The following is a 19,182-nucleotide window of genomic DNA, read 5'->3' as shown; positions in this document are numbered from 1 at the left end:
AAAGAAAAATTCCCCAAATAAAAAACAGTAGAGTTTATCTTCATTTCATAACACAGATAGTAAATAAATGGAGAAAACATGTTTGAAGGAAAGGTACTGTTGCACACTAAGCTAAGCTACTACCAAGGTGGCCCATATCACATACCTGGCGCTAGTTCCAATCCTGGATGCTGTGTTTCCAACATAACTTATTGCTAGTATATCATGGGAAGTTGTAGATGATGGCTCAAGTGTGTCAGTCCCCTTTATCCCTGTAGGAGACGCTGAGAGAGTTCCTGACTCCTGGCTTTGGTCTAGTTCAGCCTTGATTATTGCGAATGGGAAGATTTGGTTTTTATGATATACTTTGATATTTTGCAAAACTTGAAGAGAACAAGTTAGCAGACTTAGATAAAAATACCATCAAGGACAAAAGCCCTAAGCAGCAATGTGTGTGTTCAGGTTGTGGCAGAATGGCAAGAAATGTCTTTGTCAGCCTAATAATGCTAGAAGGAGAGAGAGCAGTAGGAACAAAAGCCAAAAAGGAAAAGTATAGAGCAATAGGAGAGGATACTGAAAGGATTAACTAACTCACTTCAAATATCATGGTACATGCAGATCAATAGTAAAAGGATGAAAAAAATATATCATACAAACACAAACGAAAGGAAAGCAAAAATAGTTCTATGTCAGATAAAGTAGATCTTGGAGCGCAGAAAACTGCTAGAGATAAAAGTGGGGACTATTTAAAATGGTTGAGTTATGTCACAAAGACAACACAGGAATCCAAAAAGCACAAATGCTACATGGAGCACAAGACACACAGGGAATGTTTGGAGGGTCTAGAGCCACACCCAAGTGGTCCACCCACCAGCTATATTCCCAGGTTCAAAAAAATGAAATGGTGCTGCTTCCCAGAGGGCTTCATGATAACACAATTTGACCCTAAGTCTGCCACTAAATCCTTTTCTCAGGGTTCCAGAAAGAATCACATATTTGTTAGCACACAGAATGATTAGTCTACTAAAATTAATCTTGGTTGGGGGCCTGAAAGTTATGCTGTTACTGGGCTCAGTATTCTTTCTAGGTGTGTCAGACTGGTTCTGCTCACACAAGGATCAAAACAGGTAGAAAGACTTCTCTGTTCTATTGGGGCAGCTGACTGTCTTATCCCACAGCAGAACACGAAGGGGCCATGTTTCAGTTCCGGAATACTTGTCATAGTTTGAGATGGTCACCACATGTACAGGGAATGCCTGAAAAACGCACTTCTGAGAAAGCATTCCCGTGTGTTTGTGCTCCATGTGGGTTTCACCACTGCCTTCTTGAATTCCAACTTTGCTAAAAAGAGATTTTGTCCATGATGGGTACAAAATTCTGTTTGTGGGGAATAAAACTGAATCTGCTGCTCATGTTTGTTCATCATTCAAACCCAAAAGACCAACCTGGCAAAATCAGTTTATAGAGATTTCAAGGGAGAATTTATTCTCTTAAATGCATAGGCATCCATGAAAGTTTAAATGCTTAGCAAAGATTCAGGCAAAATGTCACTTTCGAGTGGGACTCAGGTAACTTACTGAATTCTGAGGAAAAGGGATTCAAAAAATTTATCTTCAATGAAATGTAAGAAAACATAGATGATTGAATGAAATTAGGAAAATAACATTTTGGAAATGAGAAGTTTAAAAAAAGCAATAGAAACCATAAAAATAGGATCAAAACAACTTAAAAAAAAAGATTTATTTTTGTTGGAAAGTCACATTTACAGAGAAGGAGAGCAAGAGAAAAAGACTTTCCATCCACAGTTCACTCCCTAAGTGGTCACAATGGCCGGAGTTCAGCTGATCCAAAGCCAGAAAGCAGGGACTTCTTCCGGGTCTCCCACACAGGTACAGGGTCCCAAAGCTTTGGACTATCCTTGACTGCTTTCCCAGACCACAAGCAGGGAGCTGGAAGGGATAGGATTGGCATCCATATGGGATCCCAGTACATGCAAGGTGAAGATTTTAGTTGCAAGGCTTTTGCACCAGGCCCAAAATAAAATTTTTGAGCTGAAAAATATATGCTATACTGAAAACTTCAACTTGTGGGAGCAAGTTTACAAACTTATAGAAAGGCCATTCTAACCAATTAGAAAAATAACAAGAAAAAAAACGAAAACATGAAGAAATCATAAGGGATCCATGAGACACCATAAAATCCATTTTTGAGGCCGTGGTCAAAGAAACTGAAATCAGTATGCTAAAGAGATATCTGTATTTCCATGTTTATTGCAGGCGTATTCACCTTATCTAAGATATGGAAATAATCTAGATGTTCACTGTTGGATGTATGGATAAGAAAAATGTGATACATACATGCACATTCACAAAAGCTTTTAAAAGGGGAAAAGTCCTGGAATTTCTGACAACATGGGTGAGTCTGGAAGACAATATGCTAAGTGAAATAATCCAGGCACAGAAAGATGAATTAAAAAAAAGAGCTCACATGATGAGAGATAGAATGACGATTAGCAGACGCTAGGAAGTGCAGACAGATGGAAAAAGGGATCCTGATTAGAGTGCAAAGTTTTAATAAAGCAGAAACACTAAACTGTATTCAATTGCACATAATTACTATAATAATAGACTGCATATTTCAAAATTACTAAAAGAAATGAGTTTTGTGTTAAATTGTTAAACACTAAACTATGTGAAATGAAGTTGAATAAATCTATCATGCCATTCTGCGTCATGAAAATATCAAATATTATGTTGTATCTCATAAATATGTATGACCGCTATTCATTCACTAAAAATAAAACATTGCATTAAAGAACTTGGAAAAAGGAAATACAAGGTTTCTCTCAAATAAACAGGAAGGAAAGAAATAAATCAGACTTGAAAAAATTAAGAAAGAATATAGAAAAATAATTAAGCCAGTTGATTCTTCAAAAAGATCAATAAAACAGACATGCATTCAGGAAAGCAAAACAAAATAAAATTTACCAATGTCAGGGTGAAACAGACAAGATTATCACAGGTCCTTGAGATACAGAAAGGTTGATAAGAAAACAAAATGAGCAAATCTACATCCATAAAATTTACAATTTAAACAAAGCGAATTTCCCCAAAACACAAACTAGTAAAATTGATGCAATAAGAAATAGATCAATTGAATACACCCATAATTATTAAGGAAATTGAATTTTTAATTTTATAAATCCTAGGCGTTAAATCAACAGGTAGGTTGTTTTGAGAAGACAACAAAAAAAGTAGTTGTTGTGCCCTCGGAGGCCGAGTACTCTGAGGTCACCCACCCCCAACCGGAGCTTCCACAGGGGATGGAAGAAGTCCAAACACTACCGTGCAGAAACCAACGTCATCGGAAAGACAACCAGAAGCCCTGAGCGGTCTGCAGAAACAGAAGAACAATAAATGTCCTTCGGGACCAGGGAGGAGAGCTTTCTCTGGTCCGAGCCTGGCTCCACCTCTGGACCCCTCCTCCCTTGCAATGACCATCGGGATCGCTTCGAAAACCCCTCATAGCAAACAATCATACAAACTAAAAAAAAAAAAAAAAACATAAAATAAATTAGCAACAGAAAGTAGAACTTGAAATCTGACAGGAAAGAGCTGGCTGGGTGGGTCACAAAGATTAGTTACTCCTCACCATGGTGTTGGGGATTTTCCTGCACACCCCTCCCCCCCCGCCCAAAAAAATGTTCTGCACATTAAATGTCGACAAATGTCTTGTTAGAGTTACAAGCCAGTCTAGATTATCCTAAAATCTTCCAAGATCAGCAAAATTTTACTTTAACACAACAAATGGCTAAATACTATAATGAAATAGACACGAAAACAGCTGAATGGTACCTTATAGCCATTTTAAGGTATATAGCAGCCGGTCCTGTATATGAACTAAAATTGAAATGTCAATGAGCTAATCATAGGTTGTGGTTAGGACTTTTTTTTTTTTTTTAACATGCTGGTTACTCAAAACCATGTCGATTCCATAATGTTGCAAATTGCTGTTGATGTTATATTGGGACTCTTAATTGACTGGGATGATATTCTACCAGCTCTAACTTCAGATCAGAAATGGTCTCCCCAAGAAACTGTTCAACCCATCTGGACAATAAGTAGCTGGACTCTATGCTTGGTATATGTTTGTAAGGAAAGAATCTTGATTGAATTTGAACTGTAATACTGCATCAAGGTGGAGGAATCCACCATGGGGGGGGGAGGAGGAGGGGGAGGGGGATTCCCAGAGCCTATGAAACTGTCACATAATGCAAAATAACTAATAAAAAAAAAAGTAGTTGTTGAAATTCATTTTATGAAGCTACTATTACTATTAGTATTACTATTACTATTACTATTCCTAAATTGTACAAAAACATACCCGTTCAAATCAAGGAAGAATGAAACTGAAACATATTTTAGCAAGCATACAAAATATCAATGAAATAAAGAACTAGGTTTCCTCTTTTTTTTTTTTTTAGACTTGTTTATTTTTATTGGAGAGGCAGATATACAAAGAGGAGGAAAGACAGATAAAAAGATCTTTCCTCTGTTTCACTCCCCAACTGGCCACAACAGTGAGAGCTAGCTGACCCAATCCCAGGAACTTATTCCAGGTCTCCCACACAAGTGCAGATTCTAACGTTTGGGCCATCTTTTACTGCTTTCCCAGGCCACAAGTAGGGAGCTGGATGGGAAGCGGGACTGCCAGGATTATAACAGGTGTCCATACGGGGTTCAGTGCAAGGCAAGGCCTTTAGCCACTAGGCTACTGTGCTAGGCCTAGAACTAGGTTTCTTTAAAAGATAAGATAAAATAAGATAAACAAAGCTGATGAATCATTTGCCCCAAATCAGCAACAACAAATAGGAAACAAACCAAAATAATAAAATCAGAGACAAAAAGGAAATTTAGGGCTGGTGGATGGTGCTACAGGCTAATTCCTTGCCCTGTGGACCCAGCATCCTCCATGGGCACCACTTTGTGTCCTGGCTGACATGCTTCCAAGCTTGTTCTCTGCCTATGGATTGGGAAAGCAGCAGAGGATGGTCCAATCCTTGGGACTCTCCAATCACATGGGAGACATAGAGGAAGATCCTGCTTTGGATCAACTCAATTCTGGTTGTGCTGGCTATTTGGGGTATGAATTAGTGGATGGAATACCTTCTCTATCTCTCCTCACTCTGTAAAGTCTTTTGAATAATAAATAAATGAATATTTTTTAAAGAAACAGGAGATATTACAACTGATAACACACAAGTAAAAAAAAGAATCATCAGGAATTATTTCTAAGAGCTATATACTAACGAATTAGAAAATCTTAGAAGAAACGGATAGATTTATTGACATATTAATTTTACTAAAATAGAAGCAAAAAAGTATAGAAAACCTAAATAAACCAATAACAAACATGTATTTAATCAGTAGTAAAGATCCTCCCAACTAAGAAAAGCATAGTACCTGAGAGTTTTGTTGCTGAATTATAGTGACTTCTCAAGAAGATGCAATTTCAATTCAATATGCAATAAGGCCTGTGACATGGTGTAGCAATTTAAGCATCTGCCTGCAGTGCTTGCATCTCGTATGGCAGCTGGTTCGAGTCCTGGCTGTTCCTCTTACAATCCAGCTCTCTGTTAATAGCCTGGGAAAGCAGCAGAGGATGCTATTTCAGTCATTGCACCCATGTGGGACACCTGGAGAAAGCTCCTGGCTTCTAACTTCAGACCTGCTCACTTCTGGGCATGGCAGACATTTGGGGAATGGACCATCAGATGAAAGATCTCTGTCACTCCTCTCTCTGTAACTCTGCTTTTCAAATAAAAATGAAATGCAACTTAAAAATATTCAAAACAGTTAAAATGGAGGGAGTTCTCCTCAAATTCCTCCTAGGAGAAAATCCTCACCTGAATTCTAAAACCAGAAAAAGATACAAGAAAGCAAGCCTATAAATCAATACCCTGATGGACACAGATGCAAAAACCCTCAATATACTAATTACATCCAACAAGATCATACACCCAAATCAAGCAAGATTTATTCCATGGATACATGCTTCAACAAATGAAAATAAATAAATGTGATATATCACATTAACAAATTGAAGGATAGGTACTGACACTGTGGCATAGTAGGTTGAGCTGTTCACTGTGATGCCAGTATCTCATCTAGGTAATGTCCTATGTCCCTCTGGCTTCAGCATAGTTCCAGCTGGCCACTTGGGGAGTGAATCAACAAATGGAAGATCTTCCTCTCTGTCTCTCCTCCTCTCTGTAAATCTAACTTCCCAATAAAAATAAATATATTAAAAAAATAAATAAATGGGCAAGACTGAAGAATATGCTGCTAAAGAAACAGTGGGTTATTTAAGAAATCGATAGAAAAACTAAAAAAATGCTTCAAGCAATTGAAGGTCTCGACGCAACATATCAAAACTTACAGGACACAATCAAGGCAGTGTCAAGAGGAAAGTTCATCTTAATCAAAGCTTATATCAAGAAATTAGAAAAGCATCAGGTGAATGAGCTAACCATGTTTTTGAAGGAGCTAGAAAAGCAATAGCAAAGCAATCCCAAGACTAGTAGGAAAAAAGAAATAACCAAAACAAGGAAGGAATAAAACAAATATAGAGCAAAAGAATACATAAAATCAATGAATCAAAGAGCTGGTTCTTTCAGAAAACTAACAAAATAAATTCCTCTCTAGCCTAACTAATTAAAAAGCGAAGGGAGAAGATATGCATCATTAAGATCAGTGACCAAAAAAGAAAAGAGAAATGTCACAATGGACACCTTAGGCATTCAGAGAATAATCAGGAACTACTACAAGCAACTATATGCAGAAGATCTAGAAGAAATGGACAGATATTTGGAAACACCTACCAAAATTGAATCATGAGGCAATTAATAATGTAAGTAGACATATAACAAGGACTGAGATTGAATCAATAATTAAATCCCTCCCAACCAAGAAAAGCCCTGGACTAGAAAGCTTCCCTGCTGATTTCTACCAAGCATTTCAAGAATTTACCCCAATCCTCCCCAAGCTATTCCAAACAATAGAAAGGGAAGCAATCCTTCCAAACTTTCTCTGAAGCCAATATCGCCTTAATACAAAAGCCACATAGAGACAGAACAGAAAAAGAGAAGTATAGACTGGTATCTCTGATGAATATAGATGCAAAAATCCTCAACAAAACAGACAGGAAACCAGCAGCGGGAATGCACTCATACCTCACTGGGTAGGACACAAAGATCAGTTACTCCTCACTAGGGTATTGAAGATTTCTCTGCACACCCCTCCTAAAACTGTTCACCTAAACTGTTGACATATGTCTTGTTAGAGTCATGGAGTTAGACTACCTGAAAAACAGCCAGGTTCAGCAGAGTCATGCTTCAATGCTATAAACTGCTAAATACTAAAATTAGACACGAGAAAACTGAATAGTAATCTATAGCCATTTTAAGTTGTATAGAACCCGGTTGTATATAAACTAATAATTGAAATGTCAATGAAGAAGTCACAGGATGTGGTTCAGAACTTGCATTCTTTTTTTTTTTCTTTTAACATATTGGTTACTCAATACCATGTCAATTAATTCCATAACGTTATAAATTGTTAATGATGTTATGTTGGGGCTTTTAATTGATTGGGATGATACTCTGCCGGCTCTACCTTCAGACCAGAGATGGTCTCACCAAGAAACGGTTGAACTTATCTGGACAATAAGAGGCTGGACTTTATGCTTGGTAAATGCTTGCAATGAAAGAATCTCAACTGAATTTGAACTGTGGTAATGCAACAAGGTGGAGGAATCCACCATGGGGGGAGGGTTTGGTGAGGGGTGGGAGGAATCCCAGTGCCTATAACACTGTGTCACATAATGCAGTGTAATCAACAACAACAACAACAAAAATCTTATAAAAAATACTAGCCAATAGAATTTGAAAGTATATCAGACAGATCATTCACACAGGCCGGATGAAATTTATTCATGGAATGCAGAGATGATGTAACATATACAAATAATAAATGTTACAAACCACATCACAAATTGAAACATTTAAAAAAAATGATCATCTGAATAGATGTAGAGAAGATATTTGATAATATACAGCATCACTTCATGCTGAAAACCTTAAGCAAGATAGACACTGAAGGAACTTCTACAACACAATCAAAGTAATATATGGAAAACCCAATGCCAACATCATACTAAATGGGAAAGACTGGAAATTTTTCCACTAAGATTTGGAAATATACATGTTAATCTACTTTCACCACTGGTATTCAACATAGTATTGCAAGTCCTTGCTAGAGCTATTAGGAAAGAAAAAAAAATAAAGGAATTTAAATTAGAAATGTGGAATTAAAAGTATCTCTATTTGCAGATGACATGATTCTATACGTAGGAGAACCAAAAGGGTCATTCAAGAGACTATTGGAACTCACAAGAGAATTTGGCAGGGCAGCAGGATACAAAATTAATGAACATAAATTGATGGGGCTCTTCTACACAAATAACTCTATGGCTGAAAAAGGACTTTTAAGTAAAATCCCTTTCAAATAGTGGAGAGGAATCTTAAACAGGTTGGAATTAACCCAACTAAAGATGTGGAGGCCTCTAGGATGAAAATTACAAAACATTTTAGAAAGAACTAGAAGAAGACATTAAAAGATGGAGAAATCTATCATGTTCCTAGATCAGCAGGATCAATATAATCAAAAGGTACATATTACCTAAAATCATACAGAAATTCAATGTGATCCCAATCAAATTTTTTTTTCAGAAATAGAAAATGCAATACAAAAATTGATCTGGAAACTCAAGATGCCACAAATAGCCAAAGCTATCCTGAAGAATAAAAATCAAGTTGGAGGAATCACAATTCCAGACTTCAAGCCATACTAGAAAGAAGAGGTCTTCAAAACAGTCTGGAATAGAAGTTCCAGAAGAGAGTTGTTCATATGTTCAATTAACTAATCCTTGATTAAAAAAAAAAAACTAAAAATAATCCATGGGGTAAGTCTGGTCTCTTTAACAAATCCAAGTTGGACAACTGGATACAATTGGATAGCATCCTGTAGAAAGAATAAGCAAGATCCCCACACTTTCTCTTTATAAAGGTCATCAGCTCTAAATGGATAAAGGACCTAAATCTGCACACAAAAACCATCAAACTACTACAGGAAAACATAGGAAAAGATATTAAATCAACCCAGATACTCATGAAGTGGTTAATGATGAAAATGTGGCATTAAATACCACATTAAATACCACTAAGCCATAAATAGGAATGATATCCTGACTTTTGTACCAAAGTACATGCAATTGGAGGACATTATGCATAGTGAGATAAGTGAGACCCAAAAGACAAATATCACATATTTCTTGTGATTGTGGTAACTAGTATATAGAAAAATATATACTAATGCATATGAGTGACATTTTTGGATTTTGGTTATTTTATATAGCCCTGAAGTATTTTCCTGCTGAACACTGATCTTCCTATCTAGTTGTTCTGTTTTTTTTTTATTTATTGTAACATCAAGGTTTCTATAAGGAGGTATATATATACATGCATATATATATGTCTTATGAATATATATATATGTAATGAAAATACTCCATCACAAAAATTTAAATATGAGAGAGAGAGAAGAGAAGGAGGAAAGTATCATCATATTGTTAGAATTGTATCTATGAAGTATATGGAATCTTTTTTAATATTAATAGAAGGAAAGGAAAAGGATAAGAAAATTATACATTAACAGCTGACAGTTATGTGGACATAAAAATTCTTAACATGTTAGGAAGCAGAATTCAATAATATGTAAGAAACCATATATTATGACCACCTGGGGTTTATTCTAAATTGAAAAGTTAAATATTTAAAGCCAATCAATGTAGTCTACCATATAAACAATCTGATGATGAAAAAATTGAAAAAAAATGCCTATTTCAAACAAAATTTGAGAACATTCAAAACTCTTAGAAAACTACAAGCAGAGCGAATTTTGCTCAAGTTGACAAAAGATGGTTAATATCAATGTCTATATTTTGATGTCAAAATCTTGGTTGTGACACTGTACTGTGGTTTTGTGGTTTGTGTCCACTGGTGTACACAAGGTTAAAGGCACAGGAGATCTCTTTATCATTTATTACAACTGCACATGAATATACATTTTTCTCTAGAAATGTATAATTAAGACATTTGTTTTTTAATTAATATAGTGACGTGTTGGCACAACCTCTGTGTAGTCAAATGGTCATTTGTACTGTTACCTCTTTTTTTTTTCCTAATATTCCTTTTACTCCCACAGAAATAGAAACTGAGATCTTCAAGTTTTGTTAAGGGTTATCTTTTCTCCATTTCTCCCCCAGTTATCTGCCCATTAACTTGAATCAAGATTTTTCAGGACACTATAATGCTTAGCATTAGTGTTTAGCTGAAGTTAAGGCTTTACTAAAATTAAAGTAACCAATCATTTTGTTTAGAAATTTCTTGCCTCATTTTTCTTGACTTTTCCTTTTCAGTATGATGAGAAAATTATTGGATATTCTGAAGGAGTGATATAATGATATAATATCTAAACTTAAAACAAATTATCTTCTGAGCCAGAGGCTGTGTTTATAATAAGAACAAAAAAGAATGGTTGTTTTTTTGGATATTTGTGTTCAGTTGTCCAGATGATGGTGCTAGAACAGTATTCTTAACACTGAGAGGGCTGGAAACTCATTCTGGGTCATTCAAAGCCATAAGTGGATTATTATGAAAGACATTCAAGTATGGTTTTTCTAGGCTAATCATCATTGCTACCGTTTTCATCATTAGATGCTTATGGAAAAGTTTATAATCAATATAACTTTCATAGCAATGCAAGAAACCCTTAGAAAACCTAGCAGCCCTATTCACAAGAGAAATGTTTAATGAATTTCATTTATACATGAAGTACTTATTTAGCCTGTACTTATTTAGCCTATTAAAAGAATACATCACAAAGATGACCATCTTAAAATGTCTGTTAGGCTTTTGTACTAGAGGGTATTATTCAAAGGAGCATATGAGAAAAGTTTATAGCCAAGAGCTTTGTATTTTAAATATTTTGATTTTATAATCTTTAACATGATGGTTGAGTTAGAGTGATTCAATTTAAATTAATTTCTAGGTATATTTAAAGTAACATGTTTCAAATTATAACAGGCTACATATGCCATTTTGTAGAACTACATAAGAACAGTATAAAGATCCAAATATTACATGACTCTACTGTGGTTTATTAAAGAGAGCTAATGTTGAGATGTTCAGTATTGGACAATATAAAAGGCACTACAAAACACACAGAATGAGAAATAGGAATAGAAGTCTTTTGCTTTAGTTTCCTTTTTCTTTAGTTTGAACAATGTACTTTCTCATTTCTCACCTGGGTGCTAAGTCTTATGTCAAGTGTAATAGCTATTAGAAAGAAGAAAGCAAGAAATAACTTTTCAAAAGAGCAAACAAGTTTATTGGGTACATCTGAACACCATCTTTTAGGCTCAATATTACAACTATGACATGTAAAATTAACTCTTCACAGACACAAACTTTGCCCAAACCACAGAATTGAAGGAAAATTGGTGTGTTCACCTTGAGTATTGAAAACAAATTCTGATTCTCTTCCAAAATATTGTATATAATTCAGTATCTTTTTAGCTTCCTTTGTATCCTTGCAGGCTATGGTTTCCTAGTTGTTCATGATCATTATAGAATGATAATCACCACTTAATGTTTTATATTTGCAGTGTATTTATTCTATTTTAATGAATTTACAGATGTATTTTATTCTTAAGATTGGACAAAAGATGCTGACCCAATCAACACTGTTCAGCAAAATAAAAGTGAAGTGCATTGTGCTACTCATATGATGTAGTCTTCCAAAGAGTCACACAAGTGAAAGGGAAAACATAGTGGGGGTTCATCTCCAGGAGCATGATGCTCCTGTTTCTACCCTGGCCTCCCTCCTGAGCTCTAGGTGAGACCCATATTCAGAAATGTGTGCCTGGTAGTTCCTTCTACAGGTTTTCATTTGTACTTAATACATATACCTAAACCTTTATTATCATCCCTCCTGGTTTCCATAATGAGTTAATTTCCAGCACCTTTCCACCCTAGCACTCAGACATGGATCTTCCACTTTTTCAGACTCTCTCTCTTTGTTCTGGTTCACATTTTAGTCTATGGCCATACCACTCTAAATGTTCCAGATCTTGTCTGATTCACATTTTACTGTGATAATATATTCTTTCTGTATAATACACCTTTACTTCCTTGGCTTATCAGCATTCACAATGCTACCCCCTGTCAGTCAGGCCTTTGTTGCTTCTCTTACAGATTGCTGCACTGTCTCCTCTTCTATTTCAGGTGTATACCTACTGTTCGTCATTTCCCTTAATCTTCAACATTCTTCATGTAAACAAGTATTCATTGGGCCAATGGATATAAGAGATGGACAATTTTCTTTGTTTTTGCTTTTAGACCTACTATAGCTTGTTGGAAAGGTTGACATGAAGACCACTGTTACACAAGTTAACTTCTCTATGGATACCAAAAACACTCACCGGAATGTTACTAATGAAAGAAAGACAAGTAAGTCTCTTAGGAAAGATGGCTTTAAGAAACACCGAGGCATTTGGATGGGATTTCTATTTTGACACACGAATGAGATGACTGCATTCTGAGGAATGCACATGAAAAGACACAGAACAGTAGGATGCTGTGTTGTACTTGCAAACTATGGCTCTGAGTATTCAGCACCCTAAGGAGCAAGAAGGGTAAGAGCTGAACATCAGCAGGTACATTGTTTCAGTTTCAGAAAAGCATAGTACGCTTTAAGTCAAACCTAAGGTATTATGATAATCTAGGCTATTGGGAGAGTCTAACAAGAAAACGCTCCAACTGTACTGTAGAAATTACACTGTTTGATATTCAGGCAACAGGGCCAAAGAGTGTGAATGAATGAGCCTACATGTTAACCGTGCATCAATGAAAAGTTCATTTCCACTAATAGTAGGATGAACAGATAGCACTTTATTTAAAATATAGAAGGGGCTCCTGCCAGATCAAAGCTTCAGCAGGGGAGAATGAGTCACAGCACTGCAACATTCTGTCATTTTTAAAGTTTTTAACCCAGATGAACTGTGTGGAACTATTCCAGATAATTCAATGTCCCATCTGTGTTGCAGACAATGTCAGATGAGGAAATGCCCTAACTATCTGGGTATTTACAGACTTACAGCTCACAAGTCCTTACGTTCTAAACTAAATTTATTTTTCTGTTACTTGAGCTCATTTTCTTCTTTCTATCCTTTGGAAAGGTAAGTAACAGATGGTCATCATGGGGCTCAAAGGGCAAATAGGTCACTAATTCAACAAGATGGGTAACCAACAGTCAAGATGGCGGCCAAGGGCAGAGGCATGGATGTGAACCAGGGTGGGGGTGTCAAGTCATTTTAAAGAAAGTCTGATTGTCCAGAGCCATTTTGTTCTCCTGTACCTGGCTTGTGGGAGGTGGCTTCCACAATTGTGCTGATGACAATTGGCCCCTAGTTCTCCTCTCCTGGAATTCCTGGAATTTCTGGCCTGAGGCGGTTTGCTGCTCTATACAAGAATTCATATTTCCCAAATAAACAGGAACTGCTTGGACGGAATCCCTGCTGTATCTCTTGTGCCAGGAGACTGGTTGGCAGGCATCAGGCTCACCCCCTCCGGCAATGGGGTACTAGAGGAATCTGTGGGGGAGACCCCACAGTCATAAACCACTAGATAATGACCATTTATGGACTGGACATATGTATTAAATCACTTTTCAACTATTATGTTCACGCATTTTACAAGCGAAGGTTTTCCTAGCATGTTGTGTCCCTCCAGGAGACACCTTTTTCTGTGGTCTGCAAGCAAAGAGCGCCTTCGTGCACAAGCAACAGCTCGTGAGAGCTGGAGACTGAGGTCTGGCTCATTGTGTATCTTTCTGATAAGCAACCGCTTTGTCCAGATTTAAGCCACTTCATTTGTCAGAAACCAATAGACCCAGAGAGCTGAACGGGACTTCACCATCAATTGGTCTATGGGATATTTGTCAAGTTAATGCTACTACGGAAGTTTTCTATTTCCTGTGGTCTTGCTGAGGAGATTTTTATCTGAACCCAGAAGTGACTTTGTGGCTGGACTTTTGTTTTAGGAGAATGACACCTTGAGCTTTGTTTGCTTGTTTATTTCCTCTGCTGCATTCTTATTCAGATTCCCAGCCCTATTTTCCCCTTTGCTTATTTATTCAAGAGCCACTGCCTGTGTCATTTCCTTCATCTCTGGGATGTGTTGGTTTTATGTTTGTTTGTTAGTGATCTGGGGTCTTGTAACAGCTGGGGATGTGGGGACACTCAGATATGGGAGTAGAGCAGCCGGAGCACCTGGTGCTAATTGGCCCTGCCAGCTTGGGACTGTGGCATACACTGTTTATCAAAAAAAATACGCCCAAGGTTTTGCAAGAAATGATTAAAGTTCTTCCCCTCACAGGAAAGAAAACGGACACACACTTCCACACACTTGGCTGATTTGATGTCCTGAGTCAAATGTGCATTCCCAACTGGTCACATCACACCCGTGTTGTCGGTGCTTACGCTATTTTGTTTTCCTTTAAATAAAAGTTGCAATTTATTTAGAATAACTTAAGAATTTTGAAACTCCTGGCTTACTCTGCTTCCCAAATGTTCACTTTAACATTCATCAAAATGCTCAAAGTGATTATTTTCCCTATATATCATATCATGATTATTTTGGAACTTCTGAGTAAAAAATAGAAAGCAAAAAGCAAAAAAAAAAAAAAAAAAAATCCTTCATTTCTAATTCTACTGCTTAAACATAGCCACTATAAATATGTGTATACATGCTTTATTTCAAAAGCTGATGACGCATATATTTGCGGAAAATTGATGATAGACTGGTTGTGTTCAGGAATTTGCTGTTGTTTTTACTTAAAATCTGAAGTATTTAAAAAAATTATAGATAGTTCCTTTTACATTGAGACTAAATTTTGAAACAAGCTGAAGATTACGTCAAACAGTTTGTGCAAGGGGTGAACATTTATAGTTGTAATTAAGCTACTGCTTGTGGGGTTGCACTGTGGTAGAGAGGGTTAAGCAGCCGCCTGCAATGCTACTCTCTGAGCACCAGGATAGACTATGGGCTGCTTCAGCTCTGATCCAGTTGCCTGTTAACATGCCAGGGAAAGAAAGAAATGCTAACCTAAGTGCTTGGGCCTTTGCAACCAATGTAGAAGACATGGATGGAGTTCTAGGCTCCTGATTAGGGCGTGGTTCAGCCCTAGCAGATGTAGCTGTTTGGGGAATGAATCAGTGAATAAAAGCTTTCTGTCTTTTTCCATCTGTTACTCTGCCATTTGAATAAATATACAAATTGGAGCCAGTGTGATAGATCAATTGGCTAATCCTCCACCTGCAAGTGCTGACATCCCCTATGGGTGTTGGTTCATGTCCCAGCTGCTTCACTTCCCACCCAGCTCTCTCCTTGTGAGTTATGAAAGCAACAAAGGATGGCCCAAAGCCTTGGGGCTCTACACTAGCATGGGAGACCTGGAGGAGGCTCCTTGTTCCTGGCTTCAGATCAGATCAGATCAGCCATTATAGCCATTTGGGGAGTGAAACAGCAAATGGAGGACCTTTCTGTCTCTCCTTTTCTTAAATCTGCTGAGACCATCCAGGCCTGCTGAGGTCTTGGCCACACCTTCAGGTGGGTGGTACCAGCATTGCCCACCCATTTTCTAATTAATTAAGAGACCACCAAAGGGGAACATCTTACCTGTAGGTTCCCCGCCCAACAAGGAGGGGTCAAGGAAGGCATAAAATCCCAAGACCCTTCCTCAAACCTTTGCTGTCTCTCTCTCTCCCTCCCCTTTCGAGAGGCACCCCACCTCCGGCTCTTCGGAGGTGCTTTCCCCTTCTCTCCCTTCCCTGCTCACCTGGTCCCTTCGCAAATAAACTTTTCTGTCTGCAACAGATTCCCGGCTTTTTATTTCTATACTAAGCTGAGGAAAGAACCCACCGGGCATTTCTGGTAACATCTGCCTTTCTAATACAAATTTTAAAAAATCTGAAAAAAATTCATAAATTTTTTTTAATAATGCACTGATTTTGAAGCCTGTGTCTTTTATCAGAGAGCATGGATTTAATTCCCAGATGTACTTGCCATTTCAGATTTCTGCTAATTAATTTCTGAGGTACTTGCCATTCTAGTAGAAGTCCTGGATTTAGTATCTATTCCTAACTTCAACCAGTCCTAGCTCCTGTGGGCATGTAAGGGAGTAATTTAGCAGGTAGAAGCTCTTTCTCACTATTTTCCTTTTAATTCTTCCTGATTTTAAATAAAAAAAATATTTTTTCAGTTTTGAAAATGCTGTGTTCGTCTTTCTGGGACTGGCTTATTTCACTCAATATGATGTCCTCTAGTTGAGTTTATTTTGTTGCAAATATCAGAATATTAATTTTATAGCTGAGTGATACTACCTTGTGCATATATACTACATTTTTCTATTTATTCTTAGATGATAAATGGAGGCCTTGGATGATTCCAAGGTTTGGCTATTTTTGACAGTGTGGCTATAAACGTGGTGCTGCAGGTATCTCTGAATGTTTTCAAGTCTGTTGGGTATATATCCAGTAGTTGGAGTGTACAGCATGTCTATTTCTAGGAGATTAAGAAATTACCACACTGTTTTCTCAGTAGCTACACCAAGTTATATTCCTCCTAAAAGGATGTAAGTGTTGCCAATTCTCCACATCCTAGCCAGCACATTATTGTCTGTGCTTTTGAATTTAACCATTCTGTCTGGAGTGTGGTGACATCTCATTGTGGTTTTCATTTGCATTTCTCTGGTCGTTAGTTATGTTGGACATTTTTCCACATAAAAAAGGAAGAAATGTCTGTGTGTATCAGCATCACCACAAATAGGTTGGTAAAACTGTTTTATACTTTCATAAAACCAGTGGGAAGGGTGTTTTACTACTATAGTTTTAATGCTCTGTAATTACTTTTTTATTTACTCTAGGTAAAATGATCATTTTTCTATTCAATGATTGTTTATATTCATTGTCTGTATTCCCACTAAACTAAGGTTTCTTTGCTCTATACTTGTTAAAAGCTTATTATTTGGTAAAGTAATCAGCATTCTACTGTACTATAAATCTAAAAAAGTTATCTTGAAAGTTTTAAGAGAAAGGGAGAATCAAGGAAGATGGGAGGAAGGGGAAAAAGGAATATCATTATTTTCTCAGAATTATTTCTATTTTTTCTGTGTGCAGTGAAGAGGTGTGTTAGGTGAGTGAGGCTGTTGAGGAGTGGCAGATCTGGGAGTCAGGGGATGAAGGGGCTGGCAGAGAGGACTGCAGCAGACCTGGCATGACTGGCACAGCAGGGGTGGGGAGACTTGGTCGGCTTCAACCTGCACAGAAGAGCCTTGATTTTCAAGCTATCTAAACACTTAAATCTCAGTGTCATCAACTTCATATTTCAAAGCTTCAGGTTTTTTTTTAAGATTTCCTTATTTTAATTTAAAAGGTAGATTATAAATATACATTTTGTTTATAAACAAAGGAAGGAAGGAAGGAAGGAAGGAACGAAGGAAGAAGGGAGGAAAGGAAAATTGTTCCACAAATGGCCACAATGGCCAGAGCTGAGTTTATCTGATGCCAGGAGCCAGGAGTTTCTTGAGTCTCACACATGGGTGTAAGGGTCCAAGTACAATTCTGGAGAAGTATCCAGAAAGGGAAGAAAACCCAAGGAAGTGATGCTGGAACCACAGAATAACGCCTTGATTGACCTACCGGATTAAGACCATACAGAAAATGAAGCCTCTCTCCTCTCCTGCCTCCAGCCTCTGCAGAGAGATGTGGTGTAGACACTAAACATGACGGAGAGCCACGGAGTGAACCATGTCTTCCTCTATCTCCAAAGAGAACAGTTAAAAGGAAGTACACAAGATGGATGCTCAGAGATTAATTTCAGAAAGAGGACTTTCAGCCTTAAGGCATGTGTTTGATAAGATAAAATGCAGAGGGAAAAGTCACGTGGCTGAAGACTTGAAGTCACTAATCAGAAACATGGGGCCTTGGGTACACAGGTGATTCCCCAAACAACAGACTGAGGAATTTATTGACAGAATTGAATACGTGGCAAATATAAAAGAATTTCAGACCTGTCTAAAATGAATTAAACTTGATCGCCCAGTTCTGAATGGGCATGATGTAACTGCTACTGAATAAATCCCCCCCCCTTTTTTTTTTTTTTACAAATACATCTGAAAAATAAAAGTTTGCTTCTGACTTAAATAGGAGCCTAACAGTAGAACAAAGAACTGAGAGAAATAAATACCTATCCTTGAAAAGCAGACAACCATAGTTGCTGAGTAATCACCAATTCTTGAGAAATGATGCATTAATGAACACACCCAGGGCACAGATTATTGAAGCCATTGACACCGGGGAGGACCAAGCAGACATCTTACAGTTCACATAACAGCGCTGCAGCACTGCTGTAAATGCAGAGGAGGGATTAAAAATAAAAGAAACACAACTGGACCAGCCCTTTTAGAATCCTAGAGTGAAACCTGGTGCTTCGCCTTGGTGCTGCAAAGGAAAACAAGTCTCTGCTAAGAAAAAGAGGCATCTAACAGGTCTCTACTCCATGTAAGGATTCGTGAATTTTGTCTTAAGGCGTAATTTTTTGCAGACTCCTGTGTCAAATGTTATATTTAATTGTGCTTGCTGCATGAGGCTTATTTTCTTTAATGTGTACTTTTGCATAGATATGGCTTCTGAATGTGGTTAGTGGTTAATAAGGAGCTTCTGCTGCTCTTGTGCCCTGAATGGCTTGTTCCATGGTATAGGTGACATGTCAGTGAGTAAATACATATTGAGTGTTAATGTCCATTTTATAAAAATAAGCTTCTTTATATGTATTGTCTTTAAAAAACAATTTTATGTATCAATCATATTGAACTTGTCAAGTACTGATTAAATGTTAAGCAACTATAACGGAGACGCTATGATGGACTATGTCGATCAGTGGAATCTCCAAAAACCACATTGCACTTGGAGTGGTGAGAGTGGCAGCAATTCACAACTGTTGAATTATCAGAAGCGCTTGAGCAA

At 37.3% G+C, this 19,182-nt stretch overlaps 1 pseudogene; it reads left to right on the top strand.

Moving 5' to 3' along the window:
* Positions 1-17,819: 17,819 nt before the first annotated feature.
* LOC118757874 (TIMELESS-interacting protein-like) lies at positions 17,820-18,547 on the top strand (annotated as a pseudogene).
* Positions 18,548-19,182: the final 635 nt, after the last annotated feature.

The sequence above is a fragment of the Ochotona princeps genome, chromosome 4 (assembly GCF_030435755.1).
Source record: "Ochotona princeps isolate mOchPri1 chromosome 4, mOchPri1.hap1, whole genome shotgun sequence".
NCBI classification, from domain to species: domain Eukaryota; kingdom Metazoa; phylum Chordata; class Mammalia; order Lagomorpha; family Ochotonidae; genus Ochotona; species Ochotona princeps.
Note: the sequence above shows the minus strand (reverse complement) of the source record. Positions and strands in the feature narration are given on the sequence as shown.